General features: G+C 40.8%; 1 protein-coding gene across 3 annotated transcripts in view; it reads right to left on the bottom strand.

Moving 5' to 3' along the window:
• SLC35F1 (solute carrier family 35 member F1) overlaps positions 1–17113 on the bottom strand; it is a 390439-nt gene that overhangs the window by 291532 nt on the left and 81794 nt on the right. Inside the window, exon 1 of one of the 3 annotated variants that reach the window (XM_025422848.3) lies at positions 13767–13877. The exons of 1 other annotated variant lie outside the window; for it this stretch is intronic. The gene's annotated coding sequence lies outside the window, so the exon portion shown is untranslated. Of the gene's footprint in view, positions 1–13766; positions 13878–17113 lie in introns of those variants that run through there. One more of the 3 variants, XM_025422849.3, reaches the window with a different exon arrangement.

Below are 17113 nucleotides of genomic sequence, written 5' to 3'. Positions count from 1 at the left end.
CACCATGCAGCTGCAACGGGGCCCATTAGCCACACATCACCAGCTAGCTCCATGGGGTCAGTAAGAGAGCATGAGACTTTCTGGAGGAGATTTTGCTTTACACTGTTGCTCATTATCATTATTTTTATTAAGAGGAACATCCAAAGGTTCCTATAAAACCATATGTCTATATCCCAAAACATGAAAGCCTTAGTTTACATAGAAAGGCATGTTTAAAATATCCCTATCCAAAGCAGTTTGGCATCATCATCAACAACAACAACAACAACAACAACAACAACAACAGAGATGTGTATAATCTGCCAATCTACAAAGTGCTCTGGATAGACACAAAGGAATCAACATACACAAAAGAGTCATTTATTCTCATAATAACCCTGTAAGGTAAAAACTATTATGCCCAGTTTCAAATGATGAAGAGAAGCTCAGAGAAATTGAAGGATTTATACAGCTAGTAAATGATAAAGTCTGTCCTTTGATTACAAGTCTAATACTCCTTCCACTTAAAGAATCCAGATTCTGATAATGACCACTTATGAAGCATGGTATGAACTGCCACTGTGGCTCTTTGGGCTAATGCTGGAGGACTTGAAAAGCAAAGTGTAATGATAAGCCCCATTGACTTCTTTATGCATTTTTAAAAATTGATCTTATATCAAGTTGCCATTAACTACTCAACAAGAAGAGCTCACTACAGTCCAGTCCCTCTCTTATTATGATGATCTTAGAAAACAAAATAAAAAGGGAACTTAACTTCAAGCACTTTATTTAATGAGCAGAGCTTACATAAGTGTGCAGAAATAATACCCTGGAGCTATTTTATACAAGAGCCACAAAAGATCTACCACAGATGAGTGACAGAAACATAATTAGTACGAGCTCATGCAGTTGCCAAGTTGCTATATTATTTAGAAGAGCACTCTCTATTTCAAGTTGAGCTTTTGCTACCCACTGACTACCACAGTCACCAGTAGCTAAAGAATGGTAGCCCAAGAACAGATGAACCTGCTACGAATTCCAGGGAAGCGCTGCTGAGAGGTCCCCAGTGAGAAGCCACATTCCCTACCCTGGGTTGCTTTTGATGTTGAATGTAACACACACCAAAAAAAAAAAAAAAAAAAAAAAAGGAAAAAGGAAAAAGGAAAAAGGGGAAAAGAGGAGAATTGTTTCTTTTTGGGAAATTGAGCACCAAGACAATGGCACCCAGTCAAGTATGGACTTGCCTGCCCTCTGTCCACACCCTAGATCACATCCTGCTTGCAGTTTGGCTCCAGGCTCAGGGAAAAAGGCCCCGGAGACTCCTCCTGCAGTGGCCATTGGATGTAGCCTACGCCCACGTCAGACAACATTCAGAAGAATACTAACAGTTTCTGTTCATTCTAGAGTGAGTCAAACAAAGCAAGACATCGTTTTTTAAATTTTTTTTTTTTTTTTTTTTTTTTTTATGATAGTCACACACAGAGAGAGAGACAGAGAGGCAGAGACACAGGCAGAGGGAGAAGCAGGCTCCATGCACCGGGAGCCCGACGTGGGATTCAATCCCCGGTCTCCAGGATCGCGCCCTGGGCCAAAGGCAGGTGCCAAACCGCTGCGCCACCCAAGGATCCCCAAGCAAGACATCGAGTCTCTATTCTCTCTCCTGGATGGGCTCTTGAAGCTACTTTAACTTTTCTAGAAATATTCCAAGGAAGGAAAGACAGTGGGAGGGAAGGAGGTATTCCACAAATCCCATCATCTAAGCAAGCCTGTGAGCTTCTAGGTTTCACACGGGGGCGAGGAGACAAAGTCAGCTGCCATCTGGTATCTTGAACCACCGTCACATTAAAAACAACTTTGCAGCTTCACCACAAGCGTGGTCTGGGGTTGGGGGATTTCTTTGTTGTTAATAATGATAAAGGTAGAAATTTTGAGGTGGGGGATTGTGGAGGAACAGTTTGGAGCCTTTTCTTTTTGAAAATATTCATTAGAAGGCACGCCTTTTAGCCTTGAAAACACTATTGTAAGTCTTAAAAAAAAAAAAATCTCTCAGGGATGAGAACCCAGGACACCAGCAAAGAATCCAATGCTGATTAATTCAAGCACTAAGCAAATATTAACCACCAGACATGGTGCAGGCACTGACGCCACCAATCATCGTCACACAATGGCTTGGAACCTATGTCATTCTATAAAAACAGAAGTTCTTGAACAAAGAATATTTGCAGTTTAACCCTAAAATGTTGATTTAAGAAATGAATTCTATTCCATTTAAAAAGAATAGGACATAAATTGTGTTATTTCATCCTCCCACCTTTTCTGATCAACCAGACTGAACAAAATAACATTTTTAAATGTGTAATGGGCTTCTTACAGAATTCAGATTCCCTAGCCTTTACTTACATTAGCAGTTCTGTGGGAAGTAATATTACATAATGAATGACTGTTTTCCTTGTAGTCAGCATGGAACAGTAAACGCTAGGCACACCCGGACTCCAAGCAGTGAAATGACATAAAAGAAGCAGGAATGGTGATGGTCATAGCTATAAAAACACTCAGCCAGACACAGGGGCCTGGAGGCCTGATGTGCTGAGGCTGACTTAGGGAGAAAATGTGAAGGCTGGGGTTACAGAATGGCTCCTACAAAATGCAGGGATTCCAAGAGTAAGGTGTGGGAAAGTGCCAGGGAAGAACTGGGATCTCGGGATGCCTGGGTGGCTCAGTGGTTGAGCATCTGCCTTTGGCTCAGGATGTGATCCCGGGATCCGGGGATCAAGTCCCACATCGGGACCCCCACAGCGAGCCTGCTTCTTCCTCTGCCTATGTCTCTACCTCTCTCTGTCTCTCATGAATAAATAAATAAAATCTTAAAGAAAACTTGATTCTCAAGTAGTAGAACTCACTGAATAGGAAACAGGAGAGTGGGTACGTGTTTTTGATGTCACATAGATCTCAAAAGGCAGGGGTGACCATGCATGTGGTGGTTTCCTTGATAAAAGCATCTTCAGGGAATTAGATTCGTTTTTGTAAATCATCTTCCCAAAAAGTACATACAGACTTATTTAGCAAGTACCTGGATTTCCTAGGTGCTCAGGGCTCTCTGAGAGCCATCGACTATATCTGAAAACCCTTGCCATAGGCGAAAATGTACTAGTATATAGTCCTGGCCCTTAAGGAGTTTTTGATCTAACAGAGAAGTGTGGGAATGGGGTGGGGGGATTGTCTTAAAGGAATTCAGAGGTGGGGTGTTATTATTTCCTACTGGGGAAACAAGGACTTTTCATTTGGGTGGACCCTTGAGCTCAATGCTGGCTATAAATAAAAGACTAGAAATTAGAAAACCATGTTTCTGGAGAACACTGAGAACACAAGCTCAGCTGGTGTGAATGGGTGAAAAGAAGCAGGGAGAACTAAAAGTAGAGAAAGTCAGCCTGTGGATCGACCAGGACATGGAAAGTCTCCAGTCTTAGTGCCAGAATTTCTAGGCAAGTGTCTGTCCTACGATTTGGTCTTTAAGCCAGTCTGATCTCCCTGATTATCCCATACCCTCCAGCCCATAGGCATGGGCCTCACAGGGAGGCTGGTGCCTGAGGAAACCAAGATACCCTCTCACTGATTCTTAGTCCATTTTTACCACCTCTCTGGGTCTGAACAGTTGCTCTGTGACATGTGCCTACATATCCATTTCTGCTTCCTTCAGATTCTGTGTCACTCTGAATCTCCCTGAGAGGGACACAGCAGCTCCTGCAGCTCTCAGCTGGCCTCAACGTCTGCTCCCACAGCCCTCCACAGCCCCAGCCTCAAGGGAAATCCAATGCTGCTTCCTGTCCTGATGACACCCACCCCAAAAGATAGCTAATGACAACTGGGTTTTAAGGAGATGACATGAGAAGTGACAAGTGTTGAGTGTGGGTTTCAAAATCTGCGTGTCTCAATTATTCCCAGTATACCATCTCTGTGTTTCCCAATTCTTGTTTTCAAAACATTACCACGATTAGCATCCTGTGGATTTATTGTACATTTAGGGCCCACCACTTCTCATAGGCCATTAAGAGCTCAATGTTAGGTGTACACCAATGAAATCCTCCCAAAACACTCTAGCCCACAAGGAGGACACCCTTCTGGGAATCCTGATAGCCCTCCAACTGTAGTGCATGTTTTGTTTTGTTTTTTTAAAGATTTATTTATTTATTTATGATAGACATAGAGAGATACAGAGGCAGAGATACAGGAAGAGGGAGAAGCAGGCTCCATGTCGGGAGCCCCACATGGGACTAGATCCCGGGACTCCAGGATCGCACCCTGGGCTAAAGGCAGGCGCTAAACCGCTGAGCCACCCAGGGATCCCCTGTAGTGCATGTTTTGAGATCTTCATAATAGTGGGTAAGGTATACTGAGTGTCTGCTTTGTTCCTGTGTGTTATACATAGTGATCAAAGTGGTTCTAAGATATCATGTGAATCAAACCTGATTCCATGAGAGCTTCAAGCGGCTATGCGGAACTTGGTTTCTTGGTTGCATTTCTTCTAGGCATTAGCACAACCTCACAGAAGATGCAGCAGGTACAGAAAGGGAGAAATGCATTTTCTTCTCTATAGACATAGCCACCCCAGAAAATAATTATACAAATTTATTTAACATCTTGCCATTTTATTGATTTGACTGAACTGAAAATGTTGTGGTTTTCCTCCACTCAGGATAAAGGAAGTATGTCTCCTCTCAGGGAAATTCAGCCTAAATAGAAATTATGACATCTTACCCCATCTGACCTTGCAATGCATACACTGCAGATCAGTGTTCCAAGGCCTGCTGCCCAGTCTCCAAAGCTCTCCCAAGAATGTCATATACACAGAAAGCTGGCACCTGGATGAGCTTCAAAGTCCCCACATGGGCCCTGGGGTGAGCTCATCACATCAGGCAAAAAATCACCCTTTGTTCACACTGTCACGTCTTGGCTTAGTAGGAGATGGTTTCTTCACAATCACATCCATTCATGAAGGGTGAGCAGTGGGGTCCGCACTGAACAGCTCTTCATTGAGCTGCAGAAAACAGGGAAATAGCTGCCATGCTTTCCCAGTGATGTTATTAATATTTAAGTGCTGTTCTTGGATGAGGGGGTGGAGGAGACATTAAGAACCCAAAAAAAAAAAAAAAAAAAAAAAAAGAACCCAACTCCAAGAAGGGTCTGGCCTATTTTCATGATTACCGTGGCACTAAATGAACTAACTGCTCAAAAAATTTAAAGAAAAAAATCACATCTATCCAAATTCTAAGTAACCACCAGAGGAGGCTGGCTTTGGCTAAAGATGCTACATACAAAACTTGCAGCTTCTACTGTGAACAACATAGAAGATTTTACACGTAAGTGGGGTGCTTGACAGTTTGGAACAGCAGCACTCACTTCCATTCTGGCAGTTGGACATGTTATTAATGAGTGATGATATGGAGTAAAAACACCTGTAAAATGGCAGCTACCTCCAAATTCCGCATTCCTGCCAGATCTCACCATTCTTGTGCAATTACAGACAACTAATGAGGTGAAGCTGCATCTCACTTCAGGGAGGTTAAGCGATTTGCCAGGAACCACTTAGCAAGTTAGCAAGTCCAAGTAAGTACAGGAGCAGCAGGATCCTCCAGTGACGCTGGGCCCCCACGCCAAGCATGGCATCTCAGCTAAGGTTTGCCAGATTAGGACAAGACTGGGAAAGGTTGGCCAACAGCCTGCCAATCCTTCCGTTGCAGTTGCCATGAAGACTCTCGCAGTCATGGAGCCAGAGGGTCTTTTCTTCTATTTACTTTTTTTTCTCTTGTTGTTTTCCTGTCCCCACCTGCTGTCTCCTGTGAGAGCTTCCAATTTAGGAGGAAGATCCTTGAAATGACAGTTGCTAAGTTTCGTACGAGGCAAAAAGTATCACAAGTCTCACTATGTAAATGAATAACTACACATTTCCTCCTTGTTTTCCTCTCCTTTTCTTTGGCCTCTGCTGCTTCTTCCTCCCCATCTTGGTCATGGATGTTAGAAGTAATAGGATATTACTTCTGATAATACTGAGACATATAATATTATGGAAATCCCTTCCTTCCAGATTCCTTACTTTTTCTTAAAAGTCCATGCATGCTGTGGACTGTTGTTAACATTACAATACGAACATCATTTTTTAAGACCTCATGCTATGAAAAAAGTGCTCACTTCAAAAATGCAAAGTAATTTGTTCTTTCTTTTTTTTCTTTTTTCTTTTCTTTCTTTTTTTTTTTTTTTTTTTTTTTTGATGGGCTTATAAAAAGCAGAGACCAAATAGAGATATCCGTTATCTCTTGGCTCTTGGCTCAGTGCTTTTTTGCCTATATCAAAGTTTCTCAAACACAGTGCTATTGACACTGTGGGCCAGATCATTCTATGTTGTGCAGGCTGTCCCGTGCATTGGAAGATGTTTGCTGCACCGCTGGCCTCTACCCACTAGATGCCAATAGCAATCCCTCTCCTGGTTCTAATAACCAGGAAGGTCTCCAGACACTGCCAAATGTCCCATGGGGAGCCCAAATCAGCTCCAAACAAGAACTCCCTGAGAACATACTGCTTGGTCATCCAGGTGTTTGCGTGCCTTGGGGAAAAATGGAAGTTATTTTGAGTTTTTCACATGTCATTCTTGAAGCTGGGGATCAGTGAGGTGAGAGATTATTTTCTTTAATAACGTCTGCTCACCTCACATTGGTCTTGAGAGAATTGCTGTGAACATCACAAGATTGGTTAAAGGATTCTGAGTTTCTTGGAGGAGAAATAAAACCCAAAAAAACAGTAACAAAAGCACTGAAGAGTAACATGTTTTATACAACAGGAGGGGGCTGAACCTAACAGAACCATAGGCATTTTTGAACTTTTGTAGATGTTAACAGGCTAATGTTTTTTGGCATTTACTTATTGATATGGCCTAATAAATGGTAAAAAAAAAAAATAATAATAATAATTTTAAATAAGAGTTCAGGGTGCCTGGGTGGCTCAGCAGTTGAGCGTCTGCCTTTGATTCAGATCAAGGTCCGAGGTCCTGGGATCGAGTCCCACATCGGGCTCCCCATGGAGAGCCTGCTTCTCCCTCTGCCTGTGTCTCTGCCTCTCTCTATATGTCTTTCTCATGAATAAGTAAATAAAATCTTTAAAAAATAGTAAGAGTTAATTCTTGAAATATTAGAAATCACTTTTATACTCTCTTGTCTTGACCACAAGTGTGTACTAGTCAGCTCTAGAAATATGTTTAAGAGCATTGCACAAAAAATTAATTAATCCTTACAGTGCATTAATACTGAACAAATCATTGTCATCTATTACTGAGGAGGCAGAGATACAGACAAGTGGCATTGCTATTTGGAAATAATACAAACTAATAAGAAGCACTTAAATAGAAGATTTATATCAAAACATCTAGGTCCAGGATACAAAAACCCTCTTGGACCACAGAGGAAAAATTTTCTATGTCCAACTGTGGAATTAGCACTCTTCTCTGTCCTATCAAAATTAATTTTAGTTAGGAAGGATTTTCTTTTTAGATAATTTCCACCTATAAAAAGTGAATCTTATTTTTAAAAGAATCCCAAATAAGAGCATAAGCATCCCGTACATATATGGTTGTGTAACAACACGCCAGCTGGTCCTAAGGGTTAACTTGCTTCCAGTTGACACACTCCTCACTTGCTGACTTAAGGACCTTGATCTGTAATAGAACTAATTTACTTTCTTTGAAATTTGCAGACCACTGACCTTGGGGAATGAAGGACCAGAATGTTCCCAGACCACAGGGGCCAGGCAAGTCTATTTGAAGACCCTTCCGCTTTCTGATTAGCCCAGCAATCTTCTAGCAAAATGTTTTTCTTTTTTAAGGTCACACAAATGACTTTACTGACCTCCCTTTGCGCATCTGTAGATCTTGCCCTCCTTTGCAAAAAGAACAGAGTACTCTTGCACAACCCATGGGTACCAAGGAACCAGACATTCTTGCAAATCCCCCTGGGCACCAAGGAACTAGAACTTCTTCCACAACCTCTGAGTGCTGAGATCACATCTAGAGCTGGCATCATCAATCTGCACGTAATCAAGAAATGTCACAGACCACTGCACTCCCTTAACTGACTAAATTCCTTTAAAAACTCCTCGGCCAGGCAGAAACATTGGAGTATCCCCTTGGACAAGAGTCCACCTTCTCCCCAGCCTCCTGAGTAAAGCTCATACTCCTTTCTGCCAACATTTGTCTCTTGAACATTGGTCTTTTGAGCAACAGAGAGCCGATCTTAGGTTTAGTTTGGTAACAGTTTCTACCTTCAGGGGTCAACTGTGAAATACGCAGTCAATAAATTTCCAAATGCTCACTCCTCCACCATGCAAACTTCCTTCTCAATAAAACAACAAAATTCCTTTGTCTGGCAGCTGGATGCTAGGATGATTTACCCTTGAGTAGACAAAGATGGAACATAAATCTAAAAGAAAACATCCAAAAATATGGCTGGCGCAATTTGGATTACCAATCTTGAAAGAAAATGAGAATAAAATTTATACTGAGGAATTGAGGTTGTTGTATTAAACGTGGTTTTACCAAGTGAATAATTATAAGAGCTCTAGAAAATGGCAAAGAAGAATGAATGGAGGATGTTAAAGTATTTAATGGAGCTATAGTCAAAAGATGATTGGACTAGGAGGAGTCAAATTGCTGCCTTGCCTCTAATCAGCTCTGTGAACCTGGGCAAAACTGTCTAATTACATTAGTGCAGGGCACAGGAATGAAAAAGAAGAGCAGATCAGTGATTTTAATAGTCTTCATACCTATTTTATTTTCTTAAAATAGTTCCTTTGAGTTTTCCTTAGATTCAAAAATGGAGAGATGGAATTTCATTACTCATGTGACTCTGCCCATTACCTAACCACAAGTATCCTGGATTCCTTGATACACTCTCATTTCACCATCTGTAACACTTAAGCAAAATGTCTAATTTTAGAGAATAAAAGAACACAAGGATCTTTAGGCTCTCATTAGCCTGCCCAATCTCTCTACCCCTTACCCTTGAAGGTAGGAGCCAGATCTGTCCTGTTCTCTGAGGCATCCCGACCATGAGCACAGTGCCTGGCACACGACAGGCACTCAGAAAATATTTGTAGGATAAAGAAATATTTCTGTGCATCAAATCCAAACACCATGTATGTATCCCTTGATTTGTTGTTTGTTAACTGACTACACACACAGGAAGTGATAAATGGCACTCGGGGCAGCACATAAGTGCTGTGACAACACATATTTTTAAGGGCTATCAGTATTTTAAGATCTCCAATGTGGTATGCTCAGTAACTATGACACTGCCATCTGAAATTCTTCAGATAGGTCTTTAGTTTCTACTAACAGAAATGAAAACATGAGCAGAAGAGCCAGATTCGGAGGAAAGGTACAAAGAAAGCAACTCCAGAGGGAATTTGGACAGTGGAAGAAAAATATTAAAGATTGTTATTCCCCGAAGCAATAGACAGACTTTTCAATCGGAGGCTGCTACCATCTGCACTTGTCACTGGCCATCTGCTTAGGCCTAATCTGGTCTATTGCTAGCATTGAATGTAAGTTTAAATTCTGCTCCTCTTAAGTAAATTCCAGAAAAGGTTCTCTTACCCTTTTCTGAACTGTGAGCTAAGTTTTCATCCTTGGACTATTTCAGCAAAAGCATTAAAGTGCTCCCATAAGGTCAGGCTGCTGGCCCAGCTCACAACCACCACCCATGAGTGCCACATAAGGAAGGTGGGCACATACTCTACCTCTGGTAGTAAACCTCCTCATGGCCCAGCCTCTGCTTTGTTTTTAATGTCGAACCTGCAATTAACTTAAATATTTTTTTTAAGATTTTATTTATTCATGAGAGACAGAGAGAGAGAGAGAGAGAGGCAGAGGGAGAAGCAGGCTCCATGTAGGGAGCCTGATGTGGTATTTGATCCTGGGTCTCCAGGATCAGGTCCTGGGCTGAAGGCAGGCGCTAAACCACTGAGTGACCCAGGGATCCCTTAACTTAAATATTGACACCAATATCCCGATGTCATACATCGGGGAATTCCAAAATCCCCCCTCAAATTCTAGCTCCCTGATATGCAGGCACTACATGACCCTCTTCCCTTGAGTGCAGGAGGAGCCCATGCATCTGATGGGACAGTCATCACCCTACTAGGTTATGGTTATGACTGTCAGCAGGCCAGAAGGGCCTGGGAGTCAGAGAGATGCTCTCCTGCTACCCTGAAAGAGAGAAACCATCTCTGTGGTGAAAAGGCATGTGTTGACCACAGGAGCTGCAGTGGGTCTCCTGTTTCTGAAGGGGCCTCTGGCCAACAACTGGCAAGAGTAAACAGGGACATCAATCCTAAAACCACAAGGAACTGAATTCCCCAATGTGATCTGAGAAGAGGACTATACGCTCCCATCGAGAATTGCAGCCTGACCTAGTGAGATCCTGAGAAGAGAACCCACTTAAAACCTGTCTGGACTCCTGACCCACAGGAATGCAAGATAATAAATGGGTGCTGTTTTAAGTCACTAATCTCATGGTCATTTGTTACTCACCAGTAGCAATCTCATACAAAGAGGAAAGAATCATGAGCACACTTATGAAATCATGTGAATAGTAGAGTGCTGGAGAAGTTAAATTCACATGGGTTCCAGGCTACAATGGTTGAACTGTCCTTTAATACTCAGTTATACTTGCTATGGGACACAGCCATCAAATAATGAATGGGGCTACTATAAAGTCACTACACCCATGGGAATTAAAAAAATAGTGAACATATTTATTTGATGACTGAGTATATACTTCAGAAATCTACAGTGCCTTATGTGTACCAAAGCACCTGCATGGCTCAGGCAGTTAAGGGCCCCACTCTTAGGGTCCCTAAGGGTCCCTGATTTTGGCTCAGGTCAGGTCATGATCTCAGGGTGCAAGACTAAGCCCCACGTTGGGCTCCAAGCTCAGCAGGGAGTGTGCTTGAGATTCTCTCTCCCTCTGCCCCTCCCCCTACCCGTGCATGCATGTGCGTGCTTTCTCTCTCTAAAGTAAATTTTAAAATCTTAAAAAAAAAAGTTACTATTCTGTACCATACATGTAGCAGAATGGTTGGAGCACTGCTCATTTCAGGAGTTACCTCTGGGAGTGAATTCAGGGGAGTGGATCCAGAAGAATATTTGGTTTTTATTGTGTATACTTCACATCTTTGGAAATTTTTGCAACGAGTATCAAATTTTTAATAATAAAAGATGCACTCTAACAATAAAAATGTTCTAAGACCATGCCTGAAATCAGACACTTTAAAAACGTTCAGACTGCAGGAGGGAAACCTTTTCATTATTTAACTCTCGACAATTTGCCAGACATTCATAGTCATGACGAGCAAGCTGCTCAGTTGGGACAGCACATCTCTTTGAGGGCCTCTTTTACTAGTTGTTCTAGGGTTGCAAAGAAGCAATATCCCAAAAAACAAACCCCAAAAATGATACTAAGGATAAGAATTACAATTTATTGAGTCTTCCATGTGCCATGCAATGTCCTAAGTGCATGATGGATGACCTTGCAAACATCCCCCTCAAGGAATTTGAAATTTATTTGAAGAAATCAAAAGTAATTATAAAATAGTAACTTACAGTAATAATTAATATTTTTAGGCAGCATGTATGAGCCAAGATGTGTTGGGCTGCGTGTGGCAGAGGCAGCAAGTGAAACTGAGAGGAAGAAATGATCCTCAGGGAGCGAGGCACAGGGACAGTGTGGTGACAGAGCTGGGAGGAGCATGGGGAGCCAACCTGGCTGGATCAGAGGGTGTGAATGGGAGAGAAGGGCAGTGGAGTCAATGGTGGATGATGGCTGGCTGATGCTGCATTATGGGCTTGGCGGGCCAAGTGAAGAAGTTTTTAGTTCGTTCCAATCCAAGTCAATTATTTACTTATTGTATTTGGAGGAATACCATGAGTTACAGAAAATTGCTAAAGGCTTCAGAAGCCCAAGTGGTTGAAGTAGACTAATTTGTCAGTGGGTAGGTATACTGAACAGGCTGGAAGACACGAAAACAGGGAGGCAGGGAGAGCCTTCAGGGGGACCCGCAGTGGTCCCACACAAGGGAAGATGAGCCCAAAACAGGGCTAAATAGTAAGACTAGGGAATGTCTAGAGATACCATGAAGGATGGATTAAAAGGAGAGTTATTAAATGGCTTGGAGAAGAACAGAGAAGAAGACACAGTAGTTTCAAATCTATGTGACTGGGGGGAAAAGTGGTTTTGTCAACAGGGATAGGGAATACAGCTTTCAGTGGCTTCCATGATTTCTAGAGTAATAGTCAAATTCCTAAGCATCCCACTGAAGGCTTCTTGAGGCCTATTTTCTCTCTGCTGCACAACCGTGCTTGTGAACAGGCATGTACATATTGGGACCATGCTACCGGAAGTCCTCTGAAAACAGGGGGCCCTTCCACTCCTCCAGGCATTTCCTCCCCTTCTCTGTCTCACCATCCTCTGCTCAGACTTCAAATGTCTCTCTGTGTCTCCTTCTTTGGAAACCCTTCTCAGACCCACCAGTCTAAGTCAGATGAGTCTTCTCTTGTCATATTCTAACACCTGAGAATACCTCTGCCACAACATCCATCAAGTTGCTTAATTGTTACGTGCTTGTCTGTTTCTCCACCCTAGACTTTGAGCCCCCTGAGAGCAAGGGCTGTATGTTCTTTCATTTTATATGCTCACCAACTAGACCCATCCCTGAGACATAGCACACACTCAATAAAATTTGTTGAAAGAATTTTGAATTGAGTTTACCGGACTTTTAGGTGATGGTAGGACTCTATAGTATGATTAGAACTTTGTGTCCCAAATGCTTAGCATGTGTCCTAAGGATTTAAGTCTCAGATGATAAGCAAAATATTCACAATTGAACTAAGCACTTTCAATCAGTGCTAAAACTCTGTGATAAAATAGAAACTCTGGATGCCAAATGGAACCCTGAAAGTTTCTGCTGATATTATCTCCATAAGAGCATTTAGAAGGATCACTCAATTTCAAGATTTCTTAGTGAACAAAATAATAACTTCAAAATAACGTTCTCCAGACACCTAAATTATCTTGTGCAATCACCGTCTTTCAAAAAGAAATGAATGCTTAGCAAAAATATAACAAAAAGAAGGTGACCTGCTGTATAAATATCCAGATTGCTTACTCTGTTTGCAAAATACAGGACTTGCATACAAAAGCTGTAAATAATAATAATAGCTTGATAATTTATATTTTTAAGTTACTTTCACAGACATTCTTTATTGGAGCCTGACAATATCCCTGCGAGGTAGCCAGGTGTCATTATCCTCATTTTATGAATGAAGATACCGAGGCTGAGCAAGTCATGGCTCTCTCCTCTTTTATGGGAACAGTGACTTTGTCCTTCTTGCCTCTGCCCACCAGGCAAGGCAGATCCAGATTCTGTGGGACCTGATGCTTTATACAACTTGGAGTGCCTTCTTTAAGAAAAAAATGTAAAATCATTAATATAAAGTTAGGCATGAAGCATAACTTCAGGGATTTACATGTATTAATTCATTTCATCTTCATGGGATAGGCACTGTGATTACCTCCATTTTACAGATGAGAAAACTGAGTTATTTAGATTTTCTCTCTCTATGATTCTGTCTCAACATCTGAACAGCATGCCCATAGCTCATACCCAGAATAAAGAGAGGCACACCAGGGCCCAGACCTCTAAGTGGGATAGCACCACATGAAGGACAATCCACCTGAATCACTCACCCTCATGGATGAAACCCATCCAGACACCAGAGCCTGTAGGTTGCCACAGGAGCTAGGTCCAGGACCAACAGGAACTTCCTGCACCTGGGCCTGTGCATTCCATGACATTACCATGGTAACTACAGAATTAACTAAGTCTACGGAATTTGGGACCATATAACAATCTTCTTTTTGTTATTTTTGGAGGGGGGCTTCATTATTCTGGGTTTATTGGAAGAGCTATCTTAACCTTCTCACACATACAGGGACTTAGTCATCCCACAGCAAAGGGAATTTTAATGTGGTGGAGCCTTGAAAGATCATACATGTATCCTACTCTATTTTACACTGAAATTCCATGGATAATTTTATAACCAAACCTAATTGCAGACAACCTCATTGCATTTCACCATGGTTCTGTGTCCTAAGCAAATTCGTTTGCAGTATGTCTGCTAGTTGATTTACTAGCAGAATCTGGATATTGTGTGCAGAAATGTCAACAATGTTTAAGACTGGCTTCACAGCTATGGTGCAAAGAGATGAAGCAACCTCCAAAATGCATACATTACTGGAAAATATAAAACTGATCTAATAATAGCATGTCTAGAGTTGTAGGAACGGCTGCCAAATTTGTTTGAAGTTCTCAAAAATAATTTTGGGTATCTTATTTCTGATATTACTTTTTTCTTAACTCTTATGACTTTTCTTCCAGACGGTTTGAAAATTCTCACATCATGAAAAAGGTTAAGTTTCTGCATGTGTCTAGACATTGTCTCTCATACCAAATAGTCACCTGAGACATGGTCTAATAAGATCTGGAAAAGCCATTATTTAAACTGGAAAAAAAGAAATTCTTCTTATTTAGCACAATCGTGCAAATGTTTGCTTTTGCACTACTCTAATGCCGTTGGGTTTCAAAAATCCATGCTAAAATCATTGTAGAATCTTAACACTGCAATGTTTTCTTTGAATTTTCATTTAAAAAGTATAAGTGTAGAGTTTTCATGTTTTTACCTATGGGGATTTCAGAAAAAATCATGTCGAACAGGCGATTATTCATACACTATAAATGTCCACACTAGTCTTTGCAATGTTGCCTTAGCCATGGAGGACACTTGTTTCTCTACATATAGGACATGGCATTAAGGAATCCCCCCTACTGAGGTTTTATTTCTTTTAAAATTTATTCAACAATAAGTTGTCTCCTTTTGTGAAAAATAAAAATTACATACACTCTTTCTATACAATGCAATCCACCCAATCTATCAAAATGTCCAAATAAAAGGTATCTGCTCATTTCTTAAACAGAACTTAAATATATTTCCCCTTGGTATATGTGAAAAATGTAAATCATCATCCCTCTGTCACTTCATTCATTTAATAAATATTTATTTAGCACTTCCACGTGTCAACCCCTACATACTGGGTACACAAGACAACACCCTTACCCTCAATGAACTGAATTTGAATGAAATTCCCAAAGGCCATCACTGGTATTTAGCAAAACATTTGGATATATTTGTCTGATTGTCTTCCTAATGGGAACTATCTCAGAAATTTTTCCCAAACTTCATAATAAAGATCAGTGGTGGAAAAGGGCAGAAGCAAGATTTTTATTTCATGAAAAAATAAATGACTATTAAAGCTATCCACTGGTAAACACGACTGCCTTGAAAAAAATAGCAAATTCTGTGACACTGTTATATCCTAGTTGTGAAAGGAATCTCAGGCTGGAGGAGGCTGGAGAGTTGGAAATACTGCCTAGCCGACTCCCACATTAGGTAAAATGTCACAGGTGCTACATTCAAAGTGTACTAATTCAAAGAGTGCTGATGTTATCAAATTTGACTTACAGACTAGACCATCTACTAAGAAGACAAATATACCACTGGCAAGGCATTAGTATTCATTCCATAATAATGTTTTAAGTTGTATTAATGGTTTGCCTGAAAATTGAAAAAAAAAAAAAACAAGAAATGTAAATGTCTGATGCAGAAATTATTCAAGAAGACGCATATGTCTTCTCATCCATCTTAGCTTTTTGCAGAGTCCAAAACATTCTAATGAAGTTTCCCTTTACCAAATCATTTAATTATATCAATGGACAAGTACCTGATGAATCAAAAATATTTTACACTACTTTATTTTCACAGATGAAACACAGTAGCTTTGGAGACAGAATTCAAATTCCAATGGCAACATTAATAGTTGCAAGGCTTTAAGCAAGTACCCTCCCTCTCTGAACTTCAGCTTCCTCACCTACAAAAGTGGGCTACATAGTACCCATCTCAGAGCACTGTGGTGAGGATCTGAAGAGTCAAAAAGAGTTCTTCCGAGGAGGTCCTCGAAAGCTGTAGAAGGCAAAATGGCTCCACAAATATGTTCATATCCTAATCCCTGGAACCCATCAAAATGTTGTATTACATGGAAAAAAAGGGACTTTCTAGATGAAATTAATACAGGTTTTGAAATTGGGAGATTATCCTGGATTGTCCAGGTAGAACCAATCTAACCACATGAGTCTTTAAGAGAGCTTTCTCTGGCTGGAATGAGAAAGATGCAGCAGAAGGGAAAGTCAGAGAGATTAAAAATGTAAAGTTGCAAGAGATACAAGATTGCTGGTTTGAAGATGGAAGCAAAAAATGTGACAAGGGAGGCAGGTGGTCTTTGAGAGCTGAGAGAGGAAGAGAAACTGGGACCTCAGTCCTACAACCACAGTCACGGAATTCTGCCAAAAATCTGAATAAGCATAGCTCCTCCAGACAAGAGTCAGGCCGTTTGACATCTTAATCTTTGCTTCATGAAACCCAGTGCAGAGAAACTGGACAAGTCTACTCAGACTTCTAACCCACAGAAGTGTGAAAGAACATATTTGTTGTTTTTAAGCCACTAAATCTATGATAATTTCTTACAGCAGCAATAGAAAATGAATACATTATATGCTTGAAATTAATATAATGGTATGTGTCAAATATGCTTGGATTTAAACAAAAACTAATACACTTACATTTGGACTTATCCTAGAACTGTAAATACCTACCCACTGCATCACCATTATTTACAACAAACATGGATTAGGGAGTGTGTTATGGGTCAATGTAAAATACATTTCAGTTACGAAAACAAGAAAGCTATTTAAAACTGAATGAGTTCAAGACACTGTCAGAAGGGACACTTCTCAGATTTCCAGATTTTTCCTAAGGCTCTGATCTAAATTATGCAATAATTACAAACAGGTGAAAGCTTAAAAGCTGAACTGTTCTCTCAGCAAATAATAAAGAAAAGTTCTCAAAGGATTAGTCGAGAGTCTTTTCTTGTACTTGAATTATACTGGAGGATATAAAACAACTTCTTCCTCATTCACTGCT

This window comes from Canis lupus, chromosome 1 (assembly GCF_003254725.2).
Source record: "Canis lupus dingo isolate Sandy chromosome 1, ASM325472v2, whole genome shotgun sequence".
In the NCBI taxonomy this organism is placed as follows: Eukaryota; Metazoa; Chordata; class Mammalia; order Carnivora; family Canidae; genus Canis; species Canis lupus.
The sequence above is the reverse complement of the archived record's forward strand: the minus strand, read 5'-3'. Positions and strand labels throughout refer to the sequence as shown.